This window comes from Formica exsecta, unplaced genomic scaffold (assembly GCF_003651465.1).
Source record: "Formica exsecta isolate Colony F162 unplaced genomic scaffold, ASM365146v1 scaffold362, whole genome shotgun sequence".
Classification (NCBI taxonomy): domain Eukaryota; kingdom Metazoa; phylum Arthropoda; class Insecta; order Hymenoptera; family Formicidae; genus Formica; species Formica exsecta.
In genome coordinates this window covers 699924-711669 of record NW_021850867.1, presented here as the reverse complement: position 1 = coordinate 711669, position 11746 = coordinate 699924, and the positions used below count along the sequence as shown (strand labels likewise).

General features: G+C 34.8%; 1 protein-coding gene across 1 annotated transcript in view; it reads right to left on the bottom strand.

Annotated features, from left to right (window-relative positions):
- LOC115238877 (CCR4-NOT transcription complex subunit 6-like) overlaps positions 1–11746 on the bottom strand; it is a 583914-nt gene that overhangs the window by 53082 nt on the left and 519086 nt on the right. The window lies entirely within an intron of this gene.

Below are 11746 nucleotides of genomic sequence, written 5' to 3'. Positions count from 1 at the left end.
AGAGCGTCCGGATATGTACCTTCCTCCTATTCCCTGCGGGATTTTTCATTCACAGTTGCCTCGTTTCGGGCAAGCTTGTCATTATCCGCGCAATATTTCGCGCTCAGCGATAAGGGCGCTCGAGAGATCATCGTATCGGCGTATCGATCGATCCCGATAAAATATCTGCCCTGCGGGAGCAGAAAGAGGTGGCGATACGTCGCTAGCGTCGAAGATCCTCGGCGAGTCTCGGTCTATCTCGATGCGAAGGAAAACGGGATAGGAAAAGAGGGAGACGAATGTCGGAAGGGAGGAAGAGGGGTCGTAGAATTGAAACTGAGAATTCTATTTCGCTCCCTCGGGAGCCGCAGGCGAGAAGATAGAGATAGCACTCCTGGGAGCATCGGATAATATAGGCGACAAGCAAGAGAGAAAGAGAGAGAGTAGTGTGCGTGGTATGCGAAGGGTTGTATTTCACATCGCGGTTGACATCGCGACGATTTATTCCACGTTGTATTTCTAGCTTCAATGAATTTAAATGCGTAAGCTTACAAGTCGCGGTATCTTAAAGCAATCCTAAATGTAGAATGAGCCTAAGTGTCTTATATAAATAAATATATTTTTTTTTAATTTATCCATCGGACCGAAGAGATCGCGATATTTTCTAATTAATTATATATATATCTATAAATAGAATCCGTGACTGTAATATTCACGGTAGATTTTCAACGGCTGCTCTCCTAAACGTATAATTTGTGTATAAGCCTCTTAAAATATAAATTACAACATGAGTATGTGCTTAAAGTTGAGCCGTCAACCTCCGAAGATTGTGAGATTATACAATTACGTATACGTGTATTAATTTTCATGATAAATTCTTGACGGCTGCAATGATCGTAAGCTGCTTACAATATAAATTATGAGATGAGCGCCTATTTTATTCTATTTTAAGACGGTCCGTCAGTTTGAGAAAAGATAAGATAAAAGACAAGTATATTATATCTGTTACATATGAGTGTAATACACCTGGAGAAAGATGAGAGAGTACATTAACATTAATAATTACAATCTTCTCTTGATTGACGCGTCAACTTTCTTGATCGCATCAAATCTTTTCGCGGGACATAGGAATCTCACACGAGCATTCAGGAGAGAAAGAGAGAGTGAACGATACACGCGATTATAACGTGCGTATATATGTGCGGAAACAATTACGCGAGAGCCGTCCGTCGTCCGCATTCCGTGAGGTCTTACAAACCCAATTAAGATCTCCCGTCGAGACGCGTCCGATACATACATACGAGGAGACGGCCCTTGTAATTTTCCGGTACAACGTGTTCGAGCTTCTTCACTTCGTGCTCGTTTATAGCGCATCGCGAGCTCTCTCTCTTACGAGCTTGGGCGTTCGTTTTCTTGGAACTTTCTTTCCGCCGTCATGGGAAACTATGTTCTTCAACTAGTTCGCTTTAAATTATCATTACCGTTATCATTAATGTTAATCATTAACGTCCCGCAAATTGAGACATCTCGGTTTCATCAATTGACGTACCGATTAAGTGACGTTTCTGAGATGATTAAAGCGGATAGATGTATTTATAAAAAAAAAATATAAAAAAAGAGACATTCTTAGTATCTCTGATAGATAGATAGATAGATATTCTTAGATTTAAGATTTAAAAAGAAAAGTTTAAATAGTTTAAGTAAAGTTACATACGTTGATTCTTTTTTTTCGGGTACTTAATAATGTGAGTTTATATAATGCGAGTTTATGAATATATAACATGATATTAACTATAATATTACTATAATATTATTGATATTAACTATGATATTAAATATAATAAAGTATAATAAAGTATAATAATTTAATGATGCTAAATTCTATTTATCTAAAAAATTCTCATTTTATTTTTCTCAAGAAATAATAATGTATAAAGTAGCTTGAATAAGAATTGAACAAAGATTCATTACTTTGACGTTTTCACATTTGTTCTTCCGAGAGGAAGATTGTTAAAACTATTACGGTCAACATCTTTATGCACATTTTAAATTTTATTTAAAATACATTTTTAATTTCTCTTCTCTCTCCAGTCACTTTCATAAAATGTACTCTCATATATTAGAATCTCCTTAATAGCACGATGCAAAACAGGTCGTGGCCTCGTGTCTCTTTAATCTAGAAATTGCTTCATCATGACGCTTTTTATCAAGTCTGTAAAATTGTATAATCAGAGCGAAAATAAAGAAAAGTGGGGAGAGATAAGGGAGAGAGGAAGAGGTAAATTTGCACGCTATTATATCTCATTCTTTGTATTATCGGAATTATAATTTTCTTAACGAAATAATCGCTGTCACTGACATTTAAATTTCCTCGTTTATGATATTAATTTATTTGACGTGGCTCGACCGACGAGAAAAATTTAATGTAATTACGGCAGGATTTATTATCCGGCACGAAAGAATCGAAGTCTTAATAATTCGACGCAGAGAAAATCGATATTTCTATTTAACCTACTCCGTCGTTCTCTTTTAAATTGTACACAAATCTTGAATTAAATGAGAGTTGACCTCAAGATCTATTTACATTTCTGGAATCTAATTTGCGAAATTCTTTCGATTTTTAATTGTAACTGAAAAATCATTGGTGAGAAAATCATCAATTTTGAGGAAAATTTAACGTTTACAATTTTTTTATCAAATGATGGTAAAAAAAGGATATTGGAAACATTCTACATGTAATATCGGATATATACAAAGTATTTTACTTCAGTAGCTTCGCGGTGGTCTTTCCAACCATAATCGATTATAACAAATTGACAGAGTTCGTTAATCATAAATTCAATTAGATATTTTAATCGCGGTGAGTGACTCGACCGCGATGTTATTTCTACATATAATTACCGCGCATAAATATCTTTCGCCGAGTCAGGAGGAGAAAATTATCGGAACACATCTTTCTTGAGGTCTATACAAAGTAAGGACTCGCAAATGCGAATCAATGAGAGGAAGCTATCGACGTGTGCATCCTGCGACATGTCCATCCTTAATTTCCATCTGACTGCACTGACAATTCCGCAATATGCTGATCGCGCGTAATTACGCGCTGTCTACCTTATTAAAGGGTTCGCATCGTTGCTGCGAAGGAAACGAATGGCTCGCCTATATCAGCGAAAATTGTTGTTACAGTCAGTAGCGCAGTTATTATCGTAGTGAAAGTGGTGGAAGTGGCACCCATGAAGAAATTTAAAGACAATATTTGTCAGTTTTCATATAAGAAGTTAATTTATAAATATGATTTTTATCGAATACATTTTTCTTTATTACAAATAAATTTTATCAAAGAACTCTTTCTATAAAATTAAAAAATTTGTAATTTTTTTGAATAAAATTAAAATGTTTTATATGAAAAAAAAAAATTATGAAGCTTTTAAGATTCTGCGTAATATTTATACTGTTAATTGTATGTGATATATTATTTTTACTATACTAATATATGGTATTTTTATAAATTATATATACAAATGCGTGTGTTCACTGTGTTACTTATATGTATAACTTCAAAAGAAAGAAATTTTGCTACGTTTGAATCTCGGACGAGCTGGTTACAATCCTAGTTACGGCTGTGTGCAGTCGTGGAATATCAGAATTAATATAAACGCGAGCGCGGAAGGCCCCGATACGATAAATTGTATCGCGTGTAGTCCAATAAACTTTAATTGCGTGCCGATTAAAATACGGGTTTGCTTTTTGCCGACGGTAATTACTGGCTCGACGGTAATTTGTGGCACGCACTCGGCGGACATCGTAGCAGTGGCGAAGCTAGGAATGGAATATATTCCCGTTTGCGATAAATAGACAGACGGAAGCGTTCTCCCGCGGTACGGATGTGTCTCTCGCCCGTGTTATAAACGACCCCTGACAAATCGCGATAAGAGTTACCCCGGCGGCCTCGATAAAACGCGCTGAATTGTTACCGAATAGCGGATTAAATACCGGACGCGAGAGCCGAGCGTTCGCATTTGTTGCATCGTACTCTTGTGTGCAACGGCTTTTTCTCTTTTTATGCATGACAATTTTTTTTTAATTTTTCGAGATTTTATTTTCTCTTTGTTTCACCAAATAAAAAATTTTTACGATCAAAATATGTTACAAAAGTGTGACGGAAATATTTTAATTCAGTGTTTCTCAACCTCGTTTTCTCGTTCAGTTCATCCGAGTTTTATCTATTTTTGTAGCCTCTCGCAATAAAAAAAACAAAGCTTCCTCTATGAGGAAGCAAAAGTTTGAATAGTCCATTGAAATGTATATTATGACTTTTAACACTTCTCAGAAATGTCACGTGGTATTCTAAAGTACCACATATCTTCGTTCAAAATCAACACCGTTGTTGTAATCGATATAATATAGTTTCAAAGTATTTCCTCTGTTATCGCGATTCGCGATATCAGGATAAAGAAGCTTTTTTCTTTTCTCGATCAAGGTGATGATAATCGTCGAACAATAATCAGCTAACTTATTGCCGGATAGCGGCTAAGCAGAAAAGTTTTCGGTTAAGAATAAAACGGTTTTTCTTCCCGCCGGAATAAACTGGAATTACTTTTAAAGTGAGCGTATACTCTTCCCGTTTTCTTTTTCTTAATCGATTTTGCTTCTTCGTGGATCGTCACGATCGGCGAGAAATATGAATTGTGATAAATGAAAGATATTATGTGCGATCCTAATATTTATATTAGCAATAAAAATCTTTGCATTTTGCATTTAAATGTTTCAGACCTTCAAAATGATCGAAAAATATGTATGTCATTCCTTTATATATTAACAATCGGCAAATGTGAGGACTAATTGTGAATTTTATTTTTATTATTTCACAATTGTGATATTTTAAAAAACAAGAATTTTTATTTTTTACGATACCGGAAATAAAGTACCTGCAATTATATATCAAATTGAAATCGAAAACTTAAATATAGTAAAAATAGAACTTACAACAATGATATAATGATTAGTAAAATTCTATAAAATTATATATCTCTCTGCGAAGCAAATTTTTGCAATACTTCTCTTCAAAGAGCTTCTATCGTAATTATAATTGCAACATCTTCTAATACTCTTTTTTGAGGCGATAATAATTAATACCGATAATGGAAGGCTTCGATGGAACGGATTGATCGTGAGAAGCATGAAAAATGCACGCTGTATCGTTCGCCTCATTTTTTTTCTTTTTAGCTCTTGGCGAAGGTGGCAAAGAGGCTTTCGTGGAGCGAAAACGCTGTCGCTCGCGTTTTCCGCCTTCATACTTTACATATATATCATCTTTTATCAAGCGACAGTTTAAAGATACACCGTACGTAGGTAGGGTACATCAATATTGAATCTCAAACGCGGGTTTGGCTTTCGACGTAAGTCACATTTGCCAGGATCTCGAAAAGTAACAGACAAATAGTTGCGAACGTCACTATTCTTCGTTTTCTTACTCCCTCTTCCCCTGTTACACTTCATATCCCTTTACTTTTTGTATCAAACACTCGGTACGAAGGCGTGTGTGAAGCTCCGTATTTATGAGATTACTCTCGAAAGGGTCGATCCATTTTCAGAACGTGCCACGCGGCATACCGGAGCACCTTATTATCTGAAAATCCGGGATAGCACAGGATACTCTTTCCGGTTATATAGACGTGCTTTTTCATCGATCTCCCTTCTCCTCTATCCCTCTTTGATCCGATCGAATACGTGTCACATTCCGGTAGCGAAAGGTTATACATGAACATTTAAATTCGACGCAGCGAGATCGCAATAATGCGCAATTTGCAACTTTTTCGTATGTAATCTTATCAGTCGACGATTTGAGAATCTAAAGATGTAAATTTGTGAGAAGAGAAAGAACGTTTGACTGAAGATATTACGATATCACGGTCGACGAGTCATTTCAAACAGTGATATCTAGTGTTCCATTATCATACTTTATTATCTTTTTTATTCTTAGATTTATATCTAGATATAATGCAAAATAAAATTTATAATAGCATTTAAATTTCCGGTCCGAAGAACTACTTTTCTCACTCTGCTTTACGATATAATATCACCATTGAAAAATCTAAAGCGATGAAACCGTTTTAAATCATTTTTGGCTGCAGTAAATTACTCGATTCATTGTTAGAAACTTTGGAGTTGATCCTAAGAAGAAGGCACGCGTGTTTCAGAAGGATAATAATCGGCAATCAAACGGAAAACGTGGGTTGGACACAAGCCACTCGGCGATTTGGCAATCGTCGATTCGATTGAACAATTTCTTTATATCGCCAGACGATCTCCTTCGTCGGGACCAGATATCTCGAGAGCCTATTTCGCAAACTTTGGTTGGAATGTTCTTCAAGAAGCAATCTTGTACATTATTTTCACATATTCTGATATTTATATAATATATATATATTTTTTTTCCAATAAAAAATATCAATATTTTGATATTGCTCTTTTGTTTCACTGACAATTCTAAATATAATATTCTGATACAATTGTTTAATTACTAATTTTTGCTAATTGATAAATTTCCACTGTAAATGCGGTTTTTTGTATTTCATATTGTGTATATATATATATATATACACACATACATACCTGCCATAAAAACAAATATCACAATTCATGACAAATTCTTAACTAAATGTTAGCAACGTATTCCCATTCAGCACTCGAACGTCTCGATATCGAGCCTTCATTACGAAATGGGCTTTATCTTATGAGAGAAATATTCTCTATATCTACTGCTATTAGATGAGAACTAGTAATAAGCCTCGGCAGTAATTCTCGGTAAGTTGGACTAAGCCGGCGTATCGAATCCGCGAGAGTAACTGCATACAGGTGTAAACTCAGCTATTCCAAGTATGCCGTTAATTCCCTCGTGATCTGAGAACGCTCGCTCGTGAGATGAATCTTCGATCAGTGGCGGTTTTATTGTCGATGTTTAATAAAATGCACTTCAAAAACTTCTTAACTCGTAAAGGCGCGCGAAACGATCTTATTTTTCCGTAGTAAATATTTTCACGGTGAAGTTATTACGTGGTTGCAAAAATAATAAATTTTAATTTTACACTTGCTTGCTGTTAATTATCAAACAAAATATTTATATTTGTTATTTGCCACGTTCTTTTAATCGCACAACCATTTTAAAAACATGAACGAAAACTCGCGCGGAGCAATATGATTTCGCGATCGCAGCATAATGTATATTTCAATTTTTCGATTCGGTCTGCGGTTAATGTAAGCGGTGTGAGAACTATGCTAATCTCTCACGTACGGGGCAAAAAAAGTGAGATTTGCCAACGTTACCATCTTCGTCAAACTGAGGCTAGCCTTTTCGGTTTAATCCGAGCGCGCGCGCCGTACTTTAAACAGCGATCTGACGGTCCACTAAGCCTCCCGATATTACGAATTCATTCGCGGTTATATCTCGGACTATCACGAGCACGCAGTGAAGATAAGTCTTCCGACGACCCCCTTAGTCCTCGACCGTAATCCGGGAAAAGGAATGAAGTCATCCTAGACCCACGAACAGAATTCATGGATATCTTTCAGTTATGACGCAAAAAAAAAAGAATAACATTTAAAATTGTTATAATTTTAATCAAAATTTTACCTAACAACACATTCTAATGCTGATATCGGATATAAATTCTATAATATACATTCTTTAGAAAAAAATAAAATTTTTATATATGATAAATAAAAATATTTTTGATAAAATTAATTTCTCTATAAAAAGAAAGCAAACAATAATTTCCACTGCAATAGATATACGTATGAACATTATCTGTCAATATTATATGTGCCTATAAATCTAATAAAATATTTATGATGAAAAATTTAACTTTTTATATGTTATCTATATTATCATATATATACAATATAATGACTAATTGTAATAATGAATAAAATGATAAATTAATAAAAATATGCATTTTCAATCGCTAAAATTTCGTAGTATTCGAAAATAAAAAATTGAAATTACAAAAGACGAACAATTGCGTTCTGTAGTGCTTTATTCTTTTTCTTCAATAGTTTATTTAAGTCCTCTCGTAGAGAGAGGAGATTGCATACGTCTCGCTTATACGAAATCGTAACTCGCCCGATGCCGGAGCGAGCGAGCTACAAATGTAACCGGAGGCGAATGGCATTTGGCATCATATGTCAGAATAATGCTCGAGCTCTACGATGTAGAGGAAGGAACCCTCGTCGTATACGCCGAGTTCGTGTTATACACGGCGGCTGCATACTAATACCATGAGCGCAGCACCTCAAGGCCGAAAGGGCGGCACGCGGAATTTAAAAGCCTATCTTCGCGTGACGTCAGACGTCGTGACGCGCACGTGGATATTGTGACGGTGTGACAATGGTAGCTCATAACACCGCGACATTCGGTCTTTTGTATAATATAAATGATAAAATCTTTTTATTTAATTTAAAGATATGTAATATATATTTTCTAATCATTTTTTAAATTATATTTATATCTAAAATATATGCGTATATATATTTATATATATATCAAATATAAATGTAATAAACAATATTATTAGATAATAATAATAATTTAATGAATATTTAATAGCACAAGTAAATTATAATAGAAAATAGTTAAAATTATTTAATAAAATTATTATTTTTTTTTGAAACTGCTATTTTAAATCTGACACTGTAAAAGTTTCTAAAAACGCCCAACACTTTTGGCGCATAAAATACGTGCGACATCAAAAGAACGAAATATATGCAACGTGAAACGTTCGGCAGTGCGCGGTACTTTCTTTCGTAAGGATAGTCTCATATTTGTCTAACCGCTTCCTCATTCCCGTCTAACAACCGAGCGACATTACACTAGAGCGAGCGTAATTCGTATTTTCTTTCGAACAATTCGCAAACTTGTTACAACAATCCTCTTCGCTCTCATCGACCGACCGGTTGCGTTTCGTTCTTCCCTCGTTCGCCGGAAGCGGACGCGTAATTTGCATCATCCGTAGTAGTTTTGAAAGTTTTAACGAGAGAGGTAGAATCGCTTGTAGTTAGTGGCGGCAGGAGCTCCAAAGTTTCGTGTACTTCCGCAATTGTTATACAATTTTCTTTTGGGTTCCAATGCTACGCTTAAAGCATCTTCCTCTCTTCCTTCCCTCCATTCTTCCTTCCGTCATTTCCGAGACTAAGGATATTGTCATTATTTCCATGTACACGAGAGTACTCGAGGATGCAAAATCCACGGTGCGCGATACTCTTGTCGGTAAAGCATATATCCAACGATAAAAACCGAAAGAAAAGAAATTCTCCATGTGTCTCCGGAAAAAGTAGAGAATGTTTACCGTCGGATACTAAAATATTTTCGCCGTTCGCAACGAAAAATATCGTCGGCGACATAAATATTCGCGCGGTACTTGAAAAAATATTCGCGCAAAAATAATCTCTCGCTACTTGGCTCATCTCGAAATCGCGTTTCACAGGGTTTCCGAGTGAATACATTTTTTTTGAAAATTAACTCGGAGCTAGAGTTATAAAAAATATTATTCGACAGTTGAGCATTTTCACGCTTTACAAACGAGGAGACAAATTTAGCGAGAACAGTTGGCATAGTCAGGGATTCACTGACATAGATAACTGGTGATTTCTGTATTCCCAATGGCGAACATATAGTATTTTTCCTTTTTTCAAGCTCTTTTGCCTTCGCTTTCACATGCCTTCGGCTTTCCTTTGCAAGCTCAAAGCTTTTATTTTCTCTGTCGGATTGCCAGGGAGAGCTTCCTTTTTTTGCTTATATTCCTATCTACTATCAACACAAAGCCTATTCTACCATATAAAATTCCCTTAAAAAAATCCGACTTTTTAAATAAAATTCTTATAAATAAAAAATAAAGTAAAAAACCTCATTATTAAACATTATTGTTATAAATGAAGTTATAAAGAGCGAGATTTTCTGGGAAAGTCAATTAGAATTTAACTTGTATAATTATCGCACTGATTTTCTGAGCACTAATTTTATGCGCTCGATATACGCCATAAGATTATCATGAAGCACAACGTTTCGTGATTTGTGATATCCTCTCGCTCGTCGGACAAGTGTGTCTTTTTCCCACTGCATCTTTTGCGATGCGACGCGATAGCCAGATCGAGTTCCCGCGCACGTAATTACGCTCGATCGAAGTAAGTCGACAGCTCCGGTGCAACAACTTGTTGCAGAGGCGGATTACGCGGCGGCGATAAGCCCGTAGAATTTCGCAAAGTAGCGATCGCGCTCTTAAGGCCATTACGATGATGATCGATCAACCTGCTGTATCATGCAATTTCTGTATAATAATTAATAGACGATTTTATTAACGTCAAACTTAATGTGCTTATCATTCGTAAGTAAAAAAGAATTATGACTTAATATTTATTTTTAAAAAAATATGGCTTGATATTAATTATCTTAACAATTAGATGGGAAGGAGAAAAAAAAGATCTTGAATTGTTAATTACATATTTTTAAGCATTTTAAATACAAAAAGAATCAGGATATTTGTTATATAAGATATTTTACTTTTATCAAGTTATTTTTTTAATGATGGATTTTTTCAACCAATCCCAAGTCGGTTATTTATTCGCATGAATTTACGCCTTTTATGAATCGCGTCAGTAGGTTGGTTACTGACAGCATCATTGTAGTATAATTACTGATATACTGACGATATAAAAATGCAATTACGGGTTGTCTTGGAAGGATCGCAGCAAGTAACTCGTCGTTCTGTCAACGTACTCTCGCAATCCCCTGTTTTACTGATCTTATGTGCGCTTGACAAGATCGTATGAATAGGCTTGGTAACATAATTAAGCGCTTTAACTCGCGATCAGGCTCCGGGAAAGGTGTCGGTGTAAAGAGGCAAACCTCGAATTAACGTCAGTCCAATTGATAGCCGATGATAACACATTATCTCGTTAAGCTCAACATCAGTGACCATTAGCATTTCTCGACGATGAATAGTATCGAGATATCGCAGATAAAAGCATCAAAGACATCTCGTTTGAAATTAAAAAACGGCCGCAATTCGCATTCAAAGTATATAATTATTGAGTCAATTAGGATGAAACCGCAGGATATACTCTATTCAACTTTTACACAAAGAAGGATATATTAAAACGTCTTTGGTAAGGAAAAAAGAAAAGAAGAACTGATAAAGCCTAAATTATGTCATTTGTTAATTCTATCGCTTCTATGTAATGTACATATAATGGTAGTAATTCTGTGTTATTGATGCATATTTCATTAAATATTAACTTGAATTAACATAATCCTCATCTCCATCGCGCGTATTATTAATGAAGATATTGATGTGCTTCAATACGAATTCAGAATTATTATATACACCATTCGTAGTAATAATAGATATAATATACAAAAATATAAAATTCATAAAAAATCTATAAATCTAGATTTTTAAAATGAAACATGATTTTAAATTGTTTCTCCGTTTAATTTTTCAAAGAATCAAAGATATAATTTGCGCGAATATATGATAGTTGCAATCACAATATATTATAGCTTTGTTTAAGAAGAATTAACTGATTTACAAAACATCCGATTAATTGATTAAGTTTATATCAGTTGCGATACTATTGTTTTGGTCTTGAAAATATATGAACGTTTTGTATGATGTCTTGATTGTTGATTCAAGATAAAAAAAAATTAAAATAAAAGTGTTATAATAAATTATTCTCTTATTTAATCTAGAACTTTTAAAAATATTTAATAAAA